Source organism: Neofelis nebulosa, chromosome 1, assembly GCF_028018385.1.
Source record: "Neofelis nebulosa isolate mNeoNeb1 chromosome 1, mNeoNeb1.pri, whole genome shotgun sequence".
Lineage (NCBI taxonomy): Eukaryota > Metazoa > Chordata > Mammalia > Carnivora > Felidae > Neofelis > Neofelis nebulosa.
The window spans coordinates 102,250,992-102,270,131 of record NC_080782.1 but is presented as its reverse complement, the minus strand read 5'-3'; positions in this window follow the sequence as shown (position 1 = coordinate 102,270,131).

The window sequence follows — 19,140 nt, the reverse complement described above, 5'->3', positions numbered from 1 at the left end:
AGATATTGACTATGGATGGAAGCAGGGCTGGGTCATGAATAGTAACAGATAAGAAGAAAGAATACGTGGACTCATAGGTTGTGAGAAGGCCAAAAGTAGTGTTGGGAGTTTGGAAATTCTCCTCTGATTGCTTCAATTTTCTCAGTGAAGTGGAAAGCAAAGTTTTCAGTGAGTGAGGGTGTGGGAAGAGGTGTTGGGAATTTGAGAACAAAGGGAAAGATATACAATAGTCAAAATAATATGAGATACATGAATTAAGAAATATAGTATCTTCCAGGGAGCATCAAGGGTTCATTTGGGGTTGGTGGTCCTGAATTTAAAACAGGCCAGTCAGATTGGTTGTGTCTCCCTTCTGTAGGCTCAGAGTAGGTGGAAAGTTGGATTTAACTAGGATCATGGTTTTGCCACCTGAGTAGGACTAAGGAGAAAGAGATGATGACATGGAGGAATTTCAGGTGGGTAAGGTGGAAAGAGAGGAGAATATGAGAGTATGAGAGGTAGGGGAAAAGGTGCCAGAATGAATACAACGGAGGTCCTGCTAGGTCAAAGCGTTTACTGAATTCAGAGTGCTGCAGTGAATGAGAAAGATAAGAGGGGATAAGAAGTTGTTTGTTCACCTTGACTTTTGACCCAACAGTTTAGCTGGGTATAGAATTCTAGTTGTCGGCGCTTTGCAGGTATTATTCTACTGTCTTCTGGCTTGTGTTGAGAAGTACATTAATTGCCATACTTTTTTTTTTTTTTTTTTTTTAGATTATCCATTGTTCTTTTTCTGGTAGCTTTTAAGATCTTTTCTATGTCTTAACGGTTTTTCTCTTTCATTATGATTTGCCTGGGGATGACTTCATGTTGATTTATACTGTAATTTCTGAAATAATTAGTGACTTCTATTACTTGTGAAACATTATCAGCCATTATATTTTTAAAAACCATTTTTAAAAACCATCTGCATTGAGATATAATTTGCATACTGTAAAATTCACACATTTAAAATATATATTTCAATGGTTTTAGTATATTCACAGAAGTGTGCAACCATCACTATCCATTATCTTTTGATATTATTTTTCCTCCAACCATTTTATTCTCATTTTAGAATTTCTTTTAGGGGTGCCTGGGTGGCTCAGTTGGGTAAGTTTCCAACTCTTAACTTTGGCTCAGGTCATGATCTCACGGTCATGAGATCAATCCTTTCTTCAAGTTCCACACTGGGTGTAGGGCCTGCCTGAGACTCCCTCTCTCTCTTTGCCCCTCCCCTGCCTGCATGCACACTTGTGTTCTCTCTCTCTCTCTCTCTCTCTAAATAAAGAGAAGAAATTCTTTTAAATGTATGATGGGCTATTGGGGTTTGAACAGGCCCAATCTATAATACTCCTTTCACACCAAAAGTCAGAACTGAGAGATAGGCAAGGAAACTAAACACATGGAAATAAAAATGACAGCACTATTGCTAATAAATGCTGTATTGAAGGAGATGGCTTAGATCTTTCAGAACTAAACCTTGGAGTTAGAATGATCCACATCCTTTGCCACAGGCAGCACTGGATTACCAAATGCTCCCCACATGGAACTTGCCCCATAAAATGTGTGTTCAAGACTTATAGATCAGAAGGCATGTTCTCTGTGGGCAGGCTGGCTCCCAAGAGGAGGGCAGGAGGCAGGGTCCTGCTCTACCCCAAACTCACCAATAAGATAGGTCACTCTGGCAGAAGCCACACTATCACATGCATGCAAAGCTACCCAGATTATTTGATGAAGCAAACACAATTCTGATACCAAACCCAATACATATACACAAACCAAAAACTATAGATATTTTGAAAATGCAAAAATCTGGGGAAAAGAATTGAGCATTATATGTTGAATACAAAAATAATGCATAAAATGTATTCAAAAATTCAAGGACGTTACAATTTAGAGAAATATATTGAATATAGTTATATAAATGTATGTTAATAAGAGTCACTAAGAGAAAACATGATGATTTTTAAGACAGGTTCACATAAAAGTATTGAAGGACAACAGAAGAGAAGGATACATTCTTAGGCCAGTATTCCAATTTATGCAAAGATGCATCTGACATGTTCACATGAAAATTCAGAACAAAGTTGTCCTCAATAACATTAATATCATTTTGGAAATTTTGGATAATACAAGATGATTAAAAATAGGACGAATAAATATTTCATCAGTCAAAGTGTCAGTTTTGGTAGATTGTCTAAAAAGAAAAGACAAAGGAATTAACTGGAAACTGCCTTGGAGTCAAGAGTAAAACAGAGGAAATGGCAATCCCCCAAAATTAATGGTTAGTTTTAACCCAATCCTGGAGAGAAAAAAAATCCAACACAATTTTCCTGGAAACTCTATGAAATTTTAACAAAATTGATAAGAAATATAACTGGGTAGGAATATCAAAAATATCTTGAGGAACAGAAGCAATGGGGGCTGTCAGCTCTGAAAATATATTTTAAAACAATAATAAAATAAGATCCAGATACTGAAGTAACACTAAACACAGGTATCAGTTAAGCCGAATAGAATGCCTCCAAATAAATCTTATCATACATAAAAATGTAATATGTGATATAAAAAAGTTATAACCAAAGATCTGTAACATTTAATAAGCCTTGTGGGGACAAGAGATTACTATATTAGAGGGAAATTTATGTACATGTATTTTATGTACCAAACCTCTCCCCCTAGTTTGAAGTGTAACCAAAAAATTAACTGAAAAAAGAAAAAAAAACACAGAAAAAGTTCAAGAAAATATGAATACTTCTTAGGTCTTTGAAAGAGTGAACACATTGTATGCTTTGAAGCAACAGAAGAAATTAGAGACAAAACAAATCAACAGATTTAACTCCATAAACACTTTATACCTCTGTGTGAATAAAAATATTTAAATAAGCAGACATGGAGAAACACATTTGTGGGGGGCACACACACCTACCCACCCCAACCGGCAATAGGGTTAATATATATAATCATATAAAGAGTTCCTCAGACGGAAAACACAGTTTGCTATAGTCATACCAAAATTTGGAATTAAATTTGGCCATTTAAATGAACGAACTGGATCTCATAGTTAATCAAAATGGATAAACCTAGCAATACAACATTGAGCTTAAAAGGAGCCATTTTCAGAATGCTAAGTTTAGTATATTATCACTCAGATAAAATATAAAAACTTACAATATCAATACTTTGTGTGTGTGTGTGTGTGTGTGTGTGTGTGTGTGAGATAACGAAAAACCAAAAATATTAAAATGTGGAAAGGAAAGATATACAGCAAGTTTAAGTGATTACCTCTGGCAGAGGGGGTGGGAAGTAGGATCTGGGAAGTTTATAAAGGAGCTCTAAATATATGTAATTTTCCTTATGTCTGAAATATTCCATAATAAAAAAGGGGGAGTTGCTAAGAAAAAACTCCATAAAACTCCAAAATACATATATGAAAAACAACAGGAACAAACAATTTTTAGGACAGGAAACACACACACACAAAGATGTATAGCCCCTTTGTAAGCAAAGAAGTTAAGACTAAAATGAGATACCAATCACATTTATTTTTTTTTAATTTTTTTTTAACGTTTATTTATTTTTGAGACAGAGAGACACAGAGCATGAGCAGGGGAGGGGCAGAGAGAGAGGGAGACACAGAATCGGAAACAGGCTCCAGGCTCCGAGCTGTCAGCACAGAGCCGGACGCGGGGCTTGAAGTCACGGACCGTGAGATCATGACCTGAGCCGAAGTCGGACGCTTAACCGACTGAGCCACCAGGCGCCCCACCAATCACATTTATTAAATTAAAACAATTTTGAAAAGAAACACTGTCCCACATAGTCCAAAAGTTAGTATGATGTTTTAAAATATGTATACAACAGGGGCGCCTGGGTGGCTCAGTCGGTTAAGCGTCCAACTTCAGCTCAGGTCACAATCTCACGGTCTGTAGTTCGATCCCCGCGTCGGGCTCTGGGCTGATGGCTCAGAGCCTGGAGCCTGCTTCCGATTCTGTGTCTCCCTCTCTCTCTGCCCCTCCCCCGTTCATGCTCTGTCTCTCTCTGTCTCAAAAATAAATAAACGTTAAAAAAAAATTAAAAAAAAATATGTATACAACATACAAAATCTTCAAATTTCAGAGTGGAAGATAGTGGTCATCTAGAGCAAGAATTTCAAGCAGCATTTGAGATTTTTCATTTGTCTTTTTCTTTTCTTTATGGTTAAGACCGTACTCCTCACCACTCCTGAATCTCAGGAGCAAATTTCTCCTTTAAAGAACTTCAAACTTTCCTAGAAACAAAGAAGACTCACGAAAGTAGGTAGGGACAGAGTCTGCCCTAAATGTTTCACAAAAAAACAACTCTTAATACTTAAATGTCTCTCAAATAAAACTTTTAATTCTCAAATATCCACCAAATCCTCAAATTTTTCTTAAAACATTTAAGATAATTTATAGTCCTGCAAATCAAATCCAGACTCTTGGGGAGCCCTCCTCCCACCTATCTGTGTGTACACACACATACACACACACACACACACCAGAGCTGACTTGTGGTTTTTGTTTTCAAGGACTTGTCAGTCAAGACGGAGCTCATCTTTTGTGAAAGAGCATTCCTCTCCTTTACTGGGACATATTCGAACCCCCCAGCGACTGTCATCAACACTTGGCTTTTTCCATTTGTTTTTAAAGAGAATGGTGGGGGGCATCGGAGGAATAGAGATGTTGAAGCAGTGGGAGGCATTTTTATTTTTGTTTTTGTGTTTTCACAAGGGAGCCCTAAATATATTGAATTTCTGGTTCATCGCAGTTCTTAAAGTTGTTTCTTTGGGATTACTGTCTTCTGTGAGGTTCTTCATTCTGCCAGTCCTCCAAGGTGGTTAAAAAGAGAGACAGCAAGAGAAAGTCACACTTCCTTTAGAATCTAAATACTAGAGTTCGTGAGTAAACGGAGACAGGTTTGTGTGACAATTCTCGTCAATTAATCCCTCATAGTGATTTCAAACTAAAATAGAAGAGAAGTTGGGGTGCCTTGGTGGCTCAGTCGATTGAGCTTCCGACTTCAGCTCAGGTCATGGTCTTGCAGTTTGTGAGTTCGAGCCCCGTGTCGGGCTCTGTGCTAACAAACAGCTCAGAGCCTGGAGCTTGTTTCGGATTCTGTATCTCTCTCTCTCTCCCCCTCCCGCTCATGCTCTGCCTCTCTCTGTCTCTCAAAAATAAATAAATGTTAAAAAAAATTAAAAAAATTAAAATGGAAGGGAAGTTGGCAGTCTGCAGGTTCAAAGATGCCTAAAAGAGAATGCCCAGAACCTATATATTGATTGAACGGGGGGACAAGTCAGGATACCAGTGTTAGCAACACAAGAGTTAGCTCGAGCAAAGTAGAACGAAGCTGAGGCAAGAGCCCAAAGCAGGTTATTCACTTGAGGCAAAACCTTTTCAGCTCAGGTAAGGGAGTGGAGAGCGGCAATGGAATAAGAGCAGCCAATACTATTCTAAGCACTTTACATGGATTCATTCGGTCATCGTAAAAACCTACGATGAAGATATTACCGCTCCGGTTGTAGGCACAAAGAGACTGAGGCTCACAGATTACATAACTGGCTCAAGACCACACAGCTAGGAAGCCACAGAGCTGGGCTTTCACAGGACATGGTAGTTAGAAACCATGTTATTAGCTCCTATGTTACTACACACCAAGTACTTGGTCAGAAGAAACCAGATGGAAGAGGAAAAAGGAGAGTGAAGTTGAACGTTCTTGGTTAGATACTCCCAGGTGCCTTTCAGTTTAGAGAAAGGACTCAACAGTTAGGGCACTTACTCTGTGCCCTTGACTGTAAGGAGCCCTAGGGCCACACAGCTGGGTAAAGTTTGTGCTCTGCTCTCCAGGGTCTCACGGCCTGGCTAGATGCAAGGCTCAGTTGAAGTCAGGGGATCTAGTGCAGTTCTAAGCTCTGAGACCCAACTGTTAAGATATTTAGGAATATTTTTAAAATCAACTTTTTATTTTAGAAAACTTTTAGATTTTTAAAAGAAGGCAAAGATAACGCAGAGTTCCCATCTACTTTGCACCCGGTTGTCCCCGTCCCTGAGGCCTCACATAACAGGATACGTTTGTTAAAATGAATGAGCCAATATTGATACGTTATTAACAACTAAAGTCTATATTCAGATTTCCTTAGTTTTTACCTAACGTCCTTTTTCTATTCCAGGTGCCCATCCAGGATACCACATTACCTTTTGTCATTTCTCTTTAGGCATCTCTCAATTGTGACAGTTTACTTGGTTTTGATGACCTTGACAATTTTGAAGAGTTCTGATCACCTATTTTGTAGAATGTCCCTCAGCTGAGATTCATTCTTGATATTCTTCTCATGATTAATGTGAGGTTTTACATTTTTTGGAAGAAGGCCACGGAGTTAAAGTGCCATTTTCACCACATCACATCAAAGGTATATACAATCAAAATGGGTTACCATTGTTGGTGTTCACCTTGACCACCTCGCTGAGACAGCGTTTGTCAGATTTCCCCACTGTAGAGTTACTCTTTCTCCTCTCTTTCCATCCTTTCTTCTTTGAAAGGAGGTCATTATGCACAGTTCACAGTTAAAGAGAATATTCAAGAATTGTATTAGCCAGTTGTTAAATCTTCAGTAGCTTGAAATCAGCCCAGATGAGAGTACACCATGGAAATCAGCAGAACTCTTTAACTGGGGTTCTTTTTGGAGAGCTGGGTACCAGCAGACCATTGGTTATGTGGCTTGGGCTGAGTCTTACAAGATGGTGGATGGGCGGGTGGGATAGTATTTGGATAAAGGGGATCACGGGGTGGCAGTGAAGACGACTCAGAGGTGGCGGGGGCGGGGGTGGTGGTTCTGTGCTTGTAAGACATGGGTTGGGATGAAAGAAGTTTGGCACAGGCATTCAGCCACCTGACAACCTGACAGAAACCATTATCCAAAGGGTTTTTTTTTTTTAATTTTTATTTTTTTTAATTTTTTTTAACGTTTATTTATTTTTGAGACAGGGAGAGACAGAGCATGAACAGGGGAGGGTCAGAGAGAGGGAGACACAGAATATGAAGCAAGCTCCAGGCTCTGAGCTGTCAGCACAGAGCCCGACGCGGGGCTAGAACTCACGGACTGCAAGATCATGACCTGAGCTGAAGTCGGCCACCCAACCGACTGAGCCACCCAGGCGCCCCCAAAGGGTTTTAATATAAACAACACTGGGACCCTGGTGGAACTACCTCTGTGTTTGCCTTTTCATAGTAGTAATGACTACCACTTGGTGAGTACCTCCTATGTACAAGGTGTTTTCCAGAAACACAACCAGCAAGCGGCAAAACTGAGATTTACACTTCCTGTGTAACTCCAAAGTGTGTTTCCACCAGCCGCGCTATCCTGTTTTGGTTACTGCCTCCTTTCCTGAGCATTGGTTTACTCATCAGACCCACGTCAAGGCTGTGGAATGGTGATTGATGGTGAGTTTCCCAGGAGTTGATTAGTGGCGAGAGTGTGCTGCCATTTGCCGTTCAGGGCATTCTGTCACAGTTCATGCCCCAGGAAATGTGCGAGAGCTGAGACAGGCACCCCACTATAGACTCTGGAGGTTTCATTTCGAGTCAGGTAAAGTACGCTGACATTTTCCCATGTCGTCTTCCAGACCAAAGTCCTCCTTCTTAATAACTTTATTTTTCCTGTGGATGTATCATTAAGGAGGCAGAAACTAGGACACCCTTCAGCTTTGTATCTCCGCTGGATTCTGTGACTGTGGCATCTTTCTGGTTTAACTCAATGTATAACTTCATTCTTTCTGAAGGTGGTTTTTAAGAAACAGATTCATACAAACTCATTGCCAGACTCAATCGTTAGGGTTTTAGTTAACTCTACAAAACCGCATGATCTATCTATACGCATACTGAACAAATACATGTAAAAATGCAATATATTTCATTTTAAAATTCAAACATAAAAATCACTTAGAGTTAATGTAATATTTAAGGCAAATGAAATGTTACTTGGCCTGTTTCCATTTGAGTGATTCAGGGAGTTTAAAGATATTTTAGGATAAATAGTCTTAAAGACATTTTAGAAGGTTAAAATGGGACTTGCTTGCATTAGAGGCAGTCGAATCATAAATTTCAGTTACTATTTTAAGCTAAGACCTCATTGGATTTATTAAATCTGGGTGATATTTGGGAACTGTTCTCAAATGATGGTAATGCTATTTTTACTTTCTTCTCACATCATTGAGGCTGTTTTTAACTGTACAACTGGAGGTGAGGCGGTACAAGAGTTACATTCAAGAAAACTTTGTTTTATTTGGTCCATTGCCTCTCCCCCACCCCCGCACCCCTTGCCTGCACTCCTAGCCCCAGCTGCCTCTTTTTCTCAGAGGTCTGGCCTCAGATGATTGGACCCAGGACAGACACCTGACCCAATGGGGAGTCAATTTATAAACCAGCTGAACCAATCTCCTCCCAAGAGCATTTGCATTGCGAGGCAGAGACTGAGTCAGCCTGTTGATGGATGGTGATGGACCAAAGGTCATATGGAGTCAGAGTTGGAGTCAGTCCATATGCCAGTTGAAGTCATGAGGTGGTCAACCACAGGAAACAGTAGAAGTTGCCCTGTGCAGAGAAGTGGGACAGCAGACAAGGCATGAAAGGAGGGAGGAGCCCCAGTATTTTATTTCCTGGGTCAGACCCCAATGCCGGATGACATTGGTTTTGCTAGCTTTGAATGCCTGTGAGATTGCTTGTTCATTTTATTAAGCTCTTTAGGTAGGTTCCTCTCACAGCCCAACTGATTCAGGTGAAGGTAACTCCATATTCCAAACGTCAAGTCCAGGCTACAAAACAGTTCCCACCCCTTCAGCATCACACCAAATCACTCAGGCTTCAAAAGTCCAGGGGACAACACAGGGATCATGACGGGAGGTAGGCAGGACATAGGAAATGGATATATGAGGAGCTTTGCCATGTGTTATGGCTTATAAGTGCCCAACTTCCAGTTTGACATTTCCGATAGCGTTTCCCATTAGTCTTTTTCACTTTCAACCTCTGTGGGCCAATGATCAGGGATCAGCACCCTCAGCATGGTCACTGCTAAACCATGAGTGACATCATTCCAACACGGCAGTCTCCTCCTCTGCTCCTGACAGGTGATGGCAGAACCTTATAGGGATGCTTGAGACAGAGGATCATTTATTCAAGAAATATTTATTGACTGCCTGCTCTGGCGAGGCCCTGTGCCAGGTTCTGGGGATACAGCCAGGTGCTGAATGGCAAATCTCTTACCTGTGTGGAATTAGTTCCTGGGCGGGGGAGTGGGTGGGAAGGAGCAGGTGTGATAAACACTAAGAGGAGCATACACAGGGCAGTCTTAGAGAATGACTTGAGATCATAGGATTGTATGAGGAGACTACCTAGATGGGCTGGTCAAGAAAAGAAGGCATGCACAAAGGCCCCATTGTGGGACAAAGCTTGGAGAGATCAAGGAACTAAAAGAAGGTATGTTGGTTGGGCCACAGTGAGAGACAAGTAGCACAAGTTGTGGGGAGATAGGCAGGGGCTGGTAAGCCATGGTGGGGAATTATATTTCCAAGGACCTCACGTTTTGATGTTTTTGTCCATCTGAATCAGTCAGACATTACTGCTGATACTGTCTTATGCTTATATAACTTAGGGTATCTAGCTTCAATTAAAATTTAGGACAGTATATTCCCAGCTTTTATAACTTTTGTAAGTTTACTTTTAAGAGAGAGAAAGAGAGAGAGAGAGAGCATGAGCAGAGGAGGGGCAGAGAGAGAGAGGCAGACACAGAATCCCAAACAGGCTCCAGGCTCCACGCTGTCAGCACAGAGTCTGATGCAGAGCTCGAACCCACGAACCACGAGATCATGACCTGAGCCAAAGTCAGACAGACGCTTAACAGACTGAACCACCCAGGCGCCCCAATCCCAGCTTTTAAAGGCAAAGAGACAACCAGTTTTAACCGATGGGTTGGATTAAAAATGGCTGCACATTCTTTGATAATCTTCTCACTTCCCCTCCTTTTGTGTCTGGACCGTCCTATGACACTTGGACCAACAGAATGTAGCACAGTGATGCAATGCAAGTTCTCAGCTGAACCTTGAAGAGAACCAGCCGTTTCCTCCCGGAGGCCTTTTGGAACTATCAGCTGCCACAGAAGAAGTCTAATTAGGGGCCCAGCAGGGCCCACCCTCTACTGTCCTCATCAAGGTGCGAGGCATGTGAATGAAGCCATCTTGGAGCCTCTAGACCAGACTGACGCCCAGCTCAACACCGCCTCATGACCTCAGTTAATGCCACCTGGGGTAGAAGAATTGCCCAGCCAAGCCCAGCTTAAATTCCACATGATGTGAGATACAATAACATGGTTGTTTGTTTAGGTCGGCAGTTATTGCTCAAGTTTGGGGCTAGTCTGTTACACAGCCACATGTAGCCAGCATAGTTAGCTTCTGCATTCTTAATACGAATCACCTAGTGAGTATTTATATTCAGCTTTCAAACAACTGAAAATAGTTCAGACCTTCCTTATCATTGGGAGCCTGAGAATGGGAACCACTGATCTGCGGTCTCCCATGCATGTCCCCTTGGTGCCATGTGATGCTAAACAGTCTCCCTCTTCTTCTGATGTGTTAGTCTCATCTGGATTACTTTTCCCCCAAGGAAAAAATATTGTCCCCAGCAGACCTCCCCATCACACATCTGGACCATTGTAACCACCCGCTAATGGTGAGGGCAGTGACCCTAGCCTATTCACTGCTGTAGATCAGCATCTAGTATCTGGCAGAAGTAGCCACTCCAATGAATTGTTGAATGAATGAACGACGTTTCCACTTCAGACTTCACCTGCCTCCCATATCCCCTATTCTGCATTCCCATCTTGCATGCTTCTGTGAGGATTACGGTTCTAAAAGAGAGATCCAGTTATATTACTGATCAAACCAAAATCCTCTGGTGATTGGTCCTGTTGACAGAAGAACAAAGCTCTCAACACAGCCTTTATGGGACATCATAACTGGATTCTAATCTGCCTCCTAGGCTCATCTCCTGAGCACTAAGCCCAGCCACTCTGAAGCCCCATCTCCAGAGACACCATGCACCCTCTCTGCTCTCATATTTTGCTCTCTCACTGGGATTGCCTGCCTGTCACCTTCTCGGTCAAGCTAGATGGTCCTCGTTCTTCAAATGTCACCTCCCGTGCACGTTCCTGATGCTGCTTTCTTCAGCTAGTGAAACTGACCAGCCCCTCTGAGCTCAACATACTTTGTTCATATTGCTCCTATGGCATATGCCTGCCTCTCCCCAGAGATGGCAAACTCCCTGAGGGCAGAGGGATCACCTCTTATCCATCTCTGGGTCGCCAGTTCTTAACACAGAGGCACGTGTAAAATTCATCAAGCTAAAATCTACTGAGTGCTTGCAATGTGCCAGGTATTTTACACAATTATCTCTTTAATCTTCAAAATAAACCACAGGAAATAAGTCATATTGTGGCTCCTACGTTAGAGTTGAGGAGACCGAAGCTTGGGGAAGTTGCATGAATTGTCTGGAGCTGCATGGGAGCAAGCTACCACATGGACCAGAGTCAAACACAGGTAATCTGACTCCACAGCTTGTAAGTTGGAGCTAAGTCAAACACTGTGCCTCAGAGTAATCCTTGACTGTTTATCAGAATCACCCAAGGAAAACACACCAATTGCTGGGCCCTGTCCCACATATGAACCGCTGGACCATTGAAGCACAGAATCTGGGCACAGGCATTATTCAAAACCCCTCAGGGTTGACAACCCTGATGCTAAGTGTCACCTGGAGCATTTGTAAAATATGTAGATGATCATGTCTCTTTTCCAGAAAATCCTATCTCACTAGATTAGGGTTGGAGCCCAGCAATTTGTGGTTTAAGGAGCAGTCCAGGTAAATGTCATCTTTTTCTTTTTAAGAGAGAGAGCGAGCGAGCAGGGGAGAGAGGCAGTGGGAAAGAGAGAGAGAGAGATAAAGAGAGAGAGAGGGAGAGAGTCGCCATGCTCAGCATGCAGCTGGATGAAGGGCTCCATTCCACCACCCTGAAGTCAGGACCTGGGCCAAAATCAAGAGTCAGATGCTCAACCAACTGAGCCACCCACGTGCCCCCAGGTAATTTTCATTTTAAGGCAAGTTTGGGAAATACTGGCAGACATCAGGATTTCAAAGACATTTCAATAGGTCTTTAAATGTCAATTCATCAGAGTGTCTGAGTACTTCCGTCGGTTAAGGTCAGACTCTTGATCTCGGCTCAGGTCAGGACCTCATGGTTTGTGAGATCGAGCCCCACATGGGGCTCTCCACACTATCAGCAGGGAGACTGCTTGGGATTCTCTCTCTCTCTTTCTGCCCCTCCCCCCGCTCACTCGCATGCTCTCTCTCTCTGTCTCTCAAGAAAAAAAAAAATATCCGAGTGCCTGGGTGGCTCAGTCAGTTAAGCCTCTACCTCTTGATTTTGGCTCAGGTCATGAACTCGCGGTTGGTGGGTTCGAGACCCACCTTAGGCTCTGGGATTTTCTCTCTCTCTCTCTCTCTCTCTCTCTCTCACTCTCTCCCTCTCTCTCTCTACCCCCTCCCCCACCAGCTCTCTCTAAATAAATAAATAAACAAACTTAAAAATAGAAAAAGAATTAAAAACAAATTTAAAATGTCACTCCATCAGTGATGGTATGAAGACTGAAAGATTTCTGGCTCTGTCTCACATGGATGAGGCTTAAAACTTTATTGGCACTGCTTCTGAGGGGAACAGGGCTGGAGTAGTTGGTTGCACTTACTAGCACACATCTCTAAAACCGTCCACTGATAGTGCCTGATACCAAAACCCAATATTTTGGCAGTACTCATTTATCTTGAACGTTCTATATACTTTGGCCCAAACTGGAAGAGGCCTCATGCCTTCTTAGTAAGGGTGGAAGGGGATCATGCAGGCCCCAGGGCAGCAGTGCTGGAGGCCAAGTACCTCCCCACCTCCACCTCCTCTTCCGGGGCCTCCTGACCGCCATCTGCCAGGGCACAGTATGCGCGCGCGCGCACACACACACACACACACACACACACACACACACAGGGAGTGGCAGGGCAGGTAATACGGTGAGGCTCTGGTCATCGCCTCGATTTCCCTGGATGTAGACTTATAAAGTGCCTAAGGTAAGGGAGACGTCTTGCCTGTCCCTGCCTCCAAAGAGGTCACTTGTGTTCTTCATCAGTTACCTCCTATCCTATCAAGGACTCTAAAGTCTTGGTCAGCGTGTTTCCGAGCTATTTCATAAGCACCATTTTGACCAACTTCATTTAATGTTTTCTGACCGTTGGATTTACTGACCTTACTCTAAATTTAGAAGGAAGTGCCTGATCTTTCACACACGAGGCATACAGTTTCACTCGTGCAACCAAGAAACATCTCTCCTTTGCAGCTTTCTTCTCTTTCCCCCTTCCTCACCCCAAGAAAAGTCCTGAATCTATTTGTGGACAGTGTTCCAGTTCTAGAATTTACCCTGCCAGAATAATCTTCCTAATGGGAAATCTAATGGGGCCTCCCACTGCCAGAGGAGACCACCCCATCTGCAGCTGGGGACAAGAGGCACTCCCAGCCCAGATGTCAAGAGACGCAGCAGATCAGGGCTTGATGTATATTCATTGCTTATTTAATATTCGAGCATCTTTTTCTAAAGATATTTCTATTGAACTCACTTGTGGTGTCACCATCTGGAAAACATCAAGCCTCACCCCACTGAGGTAAACCCCTATTGCGTATTTTTTCCCTTTTATGTGAGCCCAGTGGGCATAGAGCGTGTATCTCTGTGTTTAGCAGAGTTCCTTGCCAAGGCAGCTCTCAAACATATGATATTCTCTAAATAAATCAGTGTTGTAGAGACGCATTAACAACCCCTCCTAATTGATGCTAACAGAAAGTTTAAATTGGGCTCTAAGGAGCTCCCATGACTTCTTGATGTGAGGTCCTTTCACATTTTAAAGTGGTGGATTAGGATTTTAAGAGAGAAGAAGCTGTCCAAAAACTCATTTATTTCATGACAATCAGTTTTTAAATTGGGCCAAATCTCCTCGCAAGGTCTAGAATAAGATATGTGTCTAAACCTACCAATAAAGGGTTTAGTTAACTCTCAAAGATACACAAAGATACACCAAGGGGCAAGCAGTGTGCTACAGACAACCAACGGGAATGGAAAAACCATCCCTGTCAGACAATAAGGATTGAGTAAGATGAAAATTTATATTTGGGTGGGGAGAAGAGTCTTTTTTTTTTTTTTAATTTTTTTTTCAACGTTTTTTATTTATTTTTGGGACAGAGAGAGACAGCATGAATGGGGGAGGGGCAGAGAGAGAGGGAGACACAGAATCGGAAACAGGCTCCAGGCTCCGAGCCATCAGCCCAGAGCCTGACGCGGGGCTCGAACTCACGGACCGCGAGATCGTGACCTGGCTGAAGTCGGACGCTTAACCGACTGCGCCACCCAGGCGCCCCGAGAAGAGTCTTATTTTGCTCAGCAGGTTTGCAGTCTTTGTGTTTTGAAATAAACTTAATTTTCATTGCTGGGTGTTCATAAACTTCTGGGGTGGGGAAGTGTCTCCAATATAATCCAGTAGGCCAATGAAAAGTGAGTCTTTATTTTTTTTAAATAAGCTCTAGGTCCAACATGGGGCTCAAATTCACGACGCTGTGATCAAGAGTCACATGCTCCACTGACTGAGCCAGCCAGGCACTCCAAAAACGAGTCTTAATTTTTAAGTTTGTTGCAGGTAAAGTAAAAGTGAATACAATTTATTCATCCAAAAATTCATGAAACACTCGCTTACGTGCCATTGGTAATGCGGTTCCCAGAGAGAATAAGACCACCCTCCCTCCCCCGCCGCAGCACACACTACCCAGCACTCAAGAGTTCACCTCAGGTAGACACGATGTGGGGCAATGTGTTATGTCATACAATACTGTGTTTCAGGTTATTGCTCTAAAAAAGTATCCATTCATTTGGTGAGAAGCTCATTTTCCTCTATGCTTAATAAGTACTGCAAAGAGGTAGTTTAAGAAAAAAAAAAGCGATTCTAAGTAAAAAGGACAAAAGTGAGTGATTTAGGAGGAAGGAGGAGACAGACTTGTCTTACTTTTGGCCTGAAATACCACGGAGAGGAAATTGGGAGATAGCCAAAAAGTAGCTTCCCCCCTCACAAGGGTAATCCCCACACAGGCCTTCTCTTCCCCCTCTACCACCTTGAATTGCAAAGGTAAATCCCCTGGTGGTGAGCAGAGCAGATATGCTTGCCGCTTGCCTGCCGACTCACAGCCCCAGCCAGGAGGGGGCCAGTGAATGAATTTGCACACAGCACACTTCCACTTTCACTCTCCTCGTACCACCTGCTCCCATGGGCCCTATGGCTGCCCCTCTCCAGCTCCCCTCATGACGCTCCTTCCACATCAACACAGACTCATTACTGCTGGCACATTCCTCTTCTTGAGGCCATTTGGCAGTTCGCCTGTTATGGCACTTGGCAACAATTTTCCATACAGCATGAAATCATATCAAAAGCCACTTTGTTGACATTAGGACTGAGGGTGTTTGAATCCAGATGTGATGTGATGTCATCTATTTGTCATATAGACATTGGGGGCTGAATTCTAATCGTTTGCCGGCCGTCTCTAAGACGATTCGACATAGCAAATGGAAACGTACTGTCCTAGCACAGTTGGTTCTAGCACAGATTTTGACGTTTCTGAAGAATGAAGTAAAAGAACGTTTCTCAAGAGAGAAGGGCCCCCACTGAGACTATCATATGCATTGCCCCTTTCCTTTAGCAAAAAGAGCTTTTGTTGGAAAATGGTAGGTGAGGGGCACCTGGGTGGGTCAGTTGCTTGGGTGTCTGACTTCAGCTCAGGTCATGATCTCACAGTACATGGGTTCGAGCCTTGCATGGGGCTCTGTGCTGACAGCTCAGAGCCTGGAGCCTGCTTTGGATTCTGTGTCTTCTTCTCTCTCTGCTCCTCCCCTGCTCGTGCCTCTGTCTTTCACTGTCTCTCTCAAAAAGAAAATACACATTAAAAAAGAAGAAGAAGAAGAAGAAGAAGAAGAAGAAGAAGAAGAAGAAGACGACGACGACAATAGTAGGTGAAATGAGATTTTTACCAAGTGGCTTTTGGAAGCCCTCTCTTTCTTCAGGAGCCCAACACTCAACCAACAATTCAGGGTTTGTAGGCACTGGGAAAGGCGTGGAAGATCGGAACAAAGAAGGGTCTGAGCCACATCTCTTCAGACAAGGACCTGGCAGACCAGGCGGGGTGCTAACAAATCAGCAAGTCATGACCTCACAGTGTGGAAAGTGCTGGAACACAGGTCTGTACAAGTATGTTAAAGGGCCAGAGGAGGAGTTACTAGGACTGCCTGATAGTGAACAAGGAAGCCTCAGACATAAACTTTAAAAAAAAATTTTTTTTTAATGTTTATTTATTTTTGAGACAATGCGAGAGACAGAGCATGAGCGGCAGAGGGACAGACAGAGGGAGACACAGAATCTGAGGTAGGCTCCAGGCTCCACGCTGTCAGCACAGAGCCTGACGCGGGGCTTGAACTCACGAACCGTGAGATCACGACCTGAGTCGAAGTTGGATGCTCAACTGACTGAGCCACTGAGACGCCCCAGGGATAAACCTTTTATACAGTCACATTATGCTCTGCCCCTCAGCTATGGCTGCTTATTAGTTTCAAGGGGTTTTGTTTGGTTTTCGTTTTTGTTTTTATTGATTCTTTGAGATTTCCTACATAGACAGTTATGTCATCTGCAAACAAAGACAATTTTATTTTGTAGTGGGAGGTCTGAGAGGTGCATTTGCAAGGTCACCCCTCCAAGATTTGAAGCAAAGAGAGAAGGCAGAGCCCCCCCCCCCCGCCCCCACCGTGGCATGAAGGAACTCAGCATGTCTGAATGAAGTCATCTGGTGTGGCTAGAGATTGGGCTAAGTAGTAGGAGGGACAAGAGATTAGATTAGTGTGAGGTGGGCCTCAGAGGACAGCCAGGGTCAGGATCTAGTGACAGGCCTTGTGGCCATGGAGAAATTTTTGGATCGTATCCTGAAGGCAAAGAAGCCCTACTGAGGAGTTTGAGAAGAAGGTCAGATGAGATCAGTTATGAGGAGATTCTGGCAGCAGTGTGGAAGACTGAGTGAGGGCAGGGCAGGGCGTGGGAGACAAGTAAGGAGAGCATGGCCTTGGTCTGATGACAGGTGACGGGGGCCCAATCCAGGCCGAAGGAGACCCAGGGGGACCAGATCCAGGAGTTCTATAGGAGGTAAGAGTCATGTGACTCAGGCACAGGACAGGAAAACAATAAAAAGCCCCAGACATTTCACTTGGGGGCCCAGTGGCAGGGGAACAATTCACAGAGAAAGGGAATTACAAGAGGGGAAAAAGTATAGAGGGGGAAATCAAGAGCGTGGTCAGTTTGGGACAGGTGGCTTCTGAGGTTCCTCTAACTCACTGGCATTTGGACACATGGGTCTGGGACTCAGAATCATTGCCTGGACTAAATGCAGAGGTTCTGCTGCATTTTTGAGGCTATAAGTTCACCCAGCCATAGAGTACAGCTTTAGAAAACAAGAAGGCCAAATACTGAACTCCAGAGAACTCAATGGCAGAGACAGGTGGAAGAGGAGGAGCCAGAAAAGATGAGTGAGGAGTGGCCATGTCAGTGGGATGGAGAGCACGGTGCCCTGAAAGCCAAGGACCGGGGCGGGGGGGAGGGGGAAGCTTCTGAGTGGAGTGTGGTCGGCGGTGTCAGATGCGGCTACAGGGGAGCCAGTTAGACGAGAGCTAGGAATGGTCTGTGGTCCCCTTTGTACAGTGTTATAGGTTGAACTGTGCTCCCAAGAAGAGATGTTGGAGTCTTACCTCCTGGACACTCAGAATGTGACCTTCTTTGGGAGCACGGCTGTTGCAGATATAAATAAGGCACAAATTAAGATGAAGTCATACTGGGGTAAGGTGAGCCCTTCGTCCAATGCGACTGGTATCCCTGGAAGAAGAGAGGAGGCAGGTGTAGAGAGAAGGTGGCCACGTGCAGATGGCCCAGCTGCAGGCCAAGGCTTTCTGGCCAACTCTCCGGCCAAGAAGGCCAGGGACGCATCCTTCCCTGGATGCTTCAGAGAGAGGATGACCCTACTAACACCTTGATTCCAGACTTCTGGCCTCCAGAACTATAGAGAATAAGTTTCTATTGTTGCAAGCCACCCCAGTTTGTGGTACTTTGTGATGGCAGCCCCGGGAAGTTAATATACAGAGTAGAGTGGAAAAGCCTTTATTTTGCTGCAAGGGCAGACAGGTGAGTCTTCTTTAAGACTAGAGGGAAGGGAAATGTAGTGCAGAGCTATTATGTTTAGAGGTGAGAGTAATGAAGGGGGTGTGTGGAGAAAGTTACAGCCTGTTGGCATCATTGGTTCTATGAATCCAGGGATGGGGATCATCTGCTGAGAGTGAAAGGGGATGAAGGAGATCACAACTTAGTTACCACTTGTATCAGTTTTCTATTGCTGCGTGACAAATTCCCCCCACATTTAGCAATTCAAACAGCAAACGTTCATTGTCTCACATAATTGCTTGCTCAGAGTCAGGAATCTGGGACTGGCCCAACTGGGTGGTTCTGGCTCAAGATCTCTCATGGAGGCTGCAGTCAAGGTGTCAGCCAGGACTGCGGTTTTCTGAAGTTTCAACTGGGGCTGGAGGGTCTGCTTCCATAGTCGCTCATTCACAGGGACCTCTCTATGTGGCAGCCTGTTTCCCCTCTGGCAAGTGATCGGGAAAGAGACCAGGGCATAAACCACAGTGTCTTTTATGACCTAAGCTTGGCAGTCACACCCCATCACTTCTGCTGTGTTCTACTGCTTATACAGACCAGTTCTGATACAATGAAGGACAAACGACACAAGAGAACAAATACTAGGAGGCAGAGATCATTAGGAGCCATCTTGGAGGCTGGCTACCACACCAGCCTTATGCTGGGGCCTCCCAAGTCTCGGACAGTTCTGGCAACTCTCCCTGAGTTTCAGACATGCACCGGTAAGGTGTCTTCTGGCCATCAGCACCT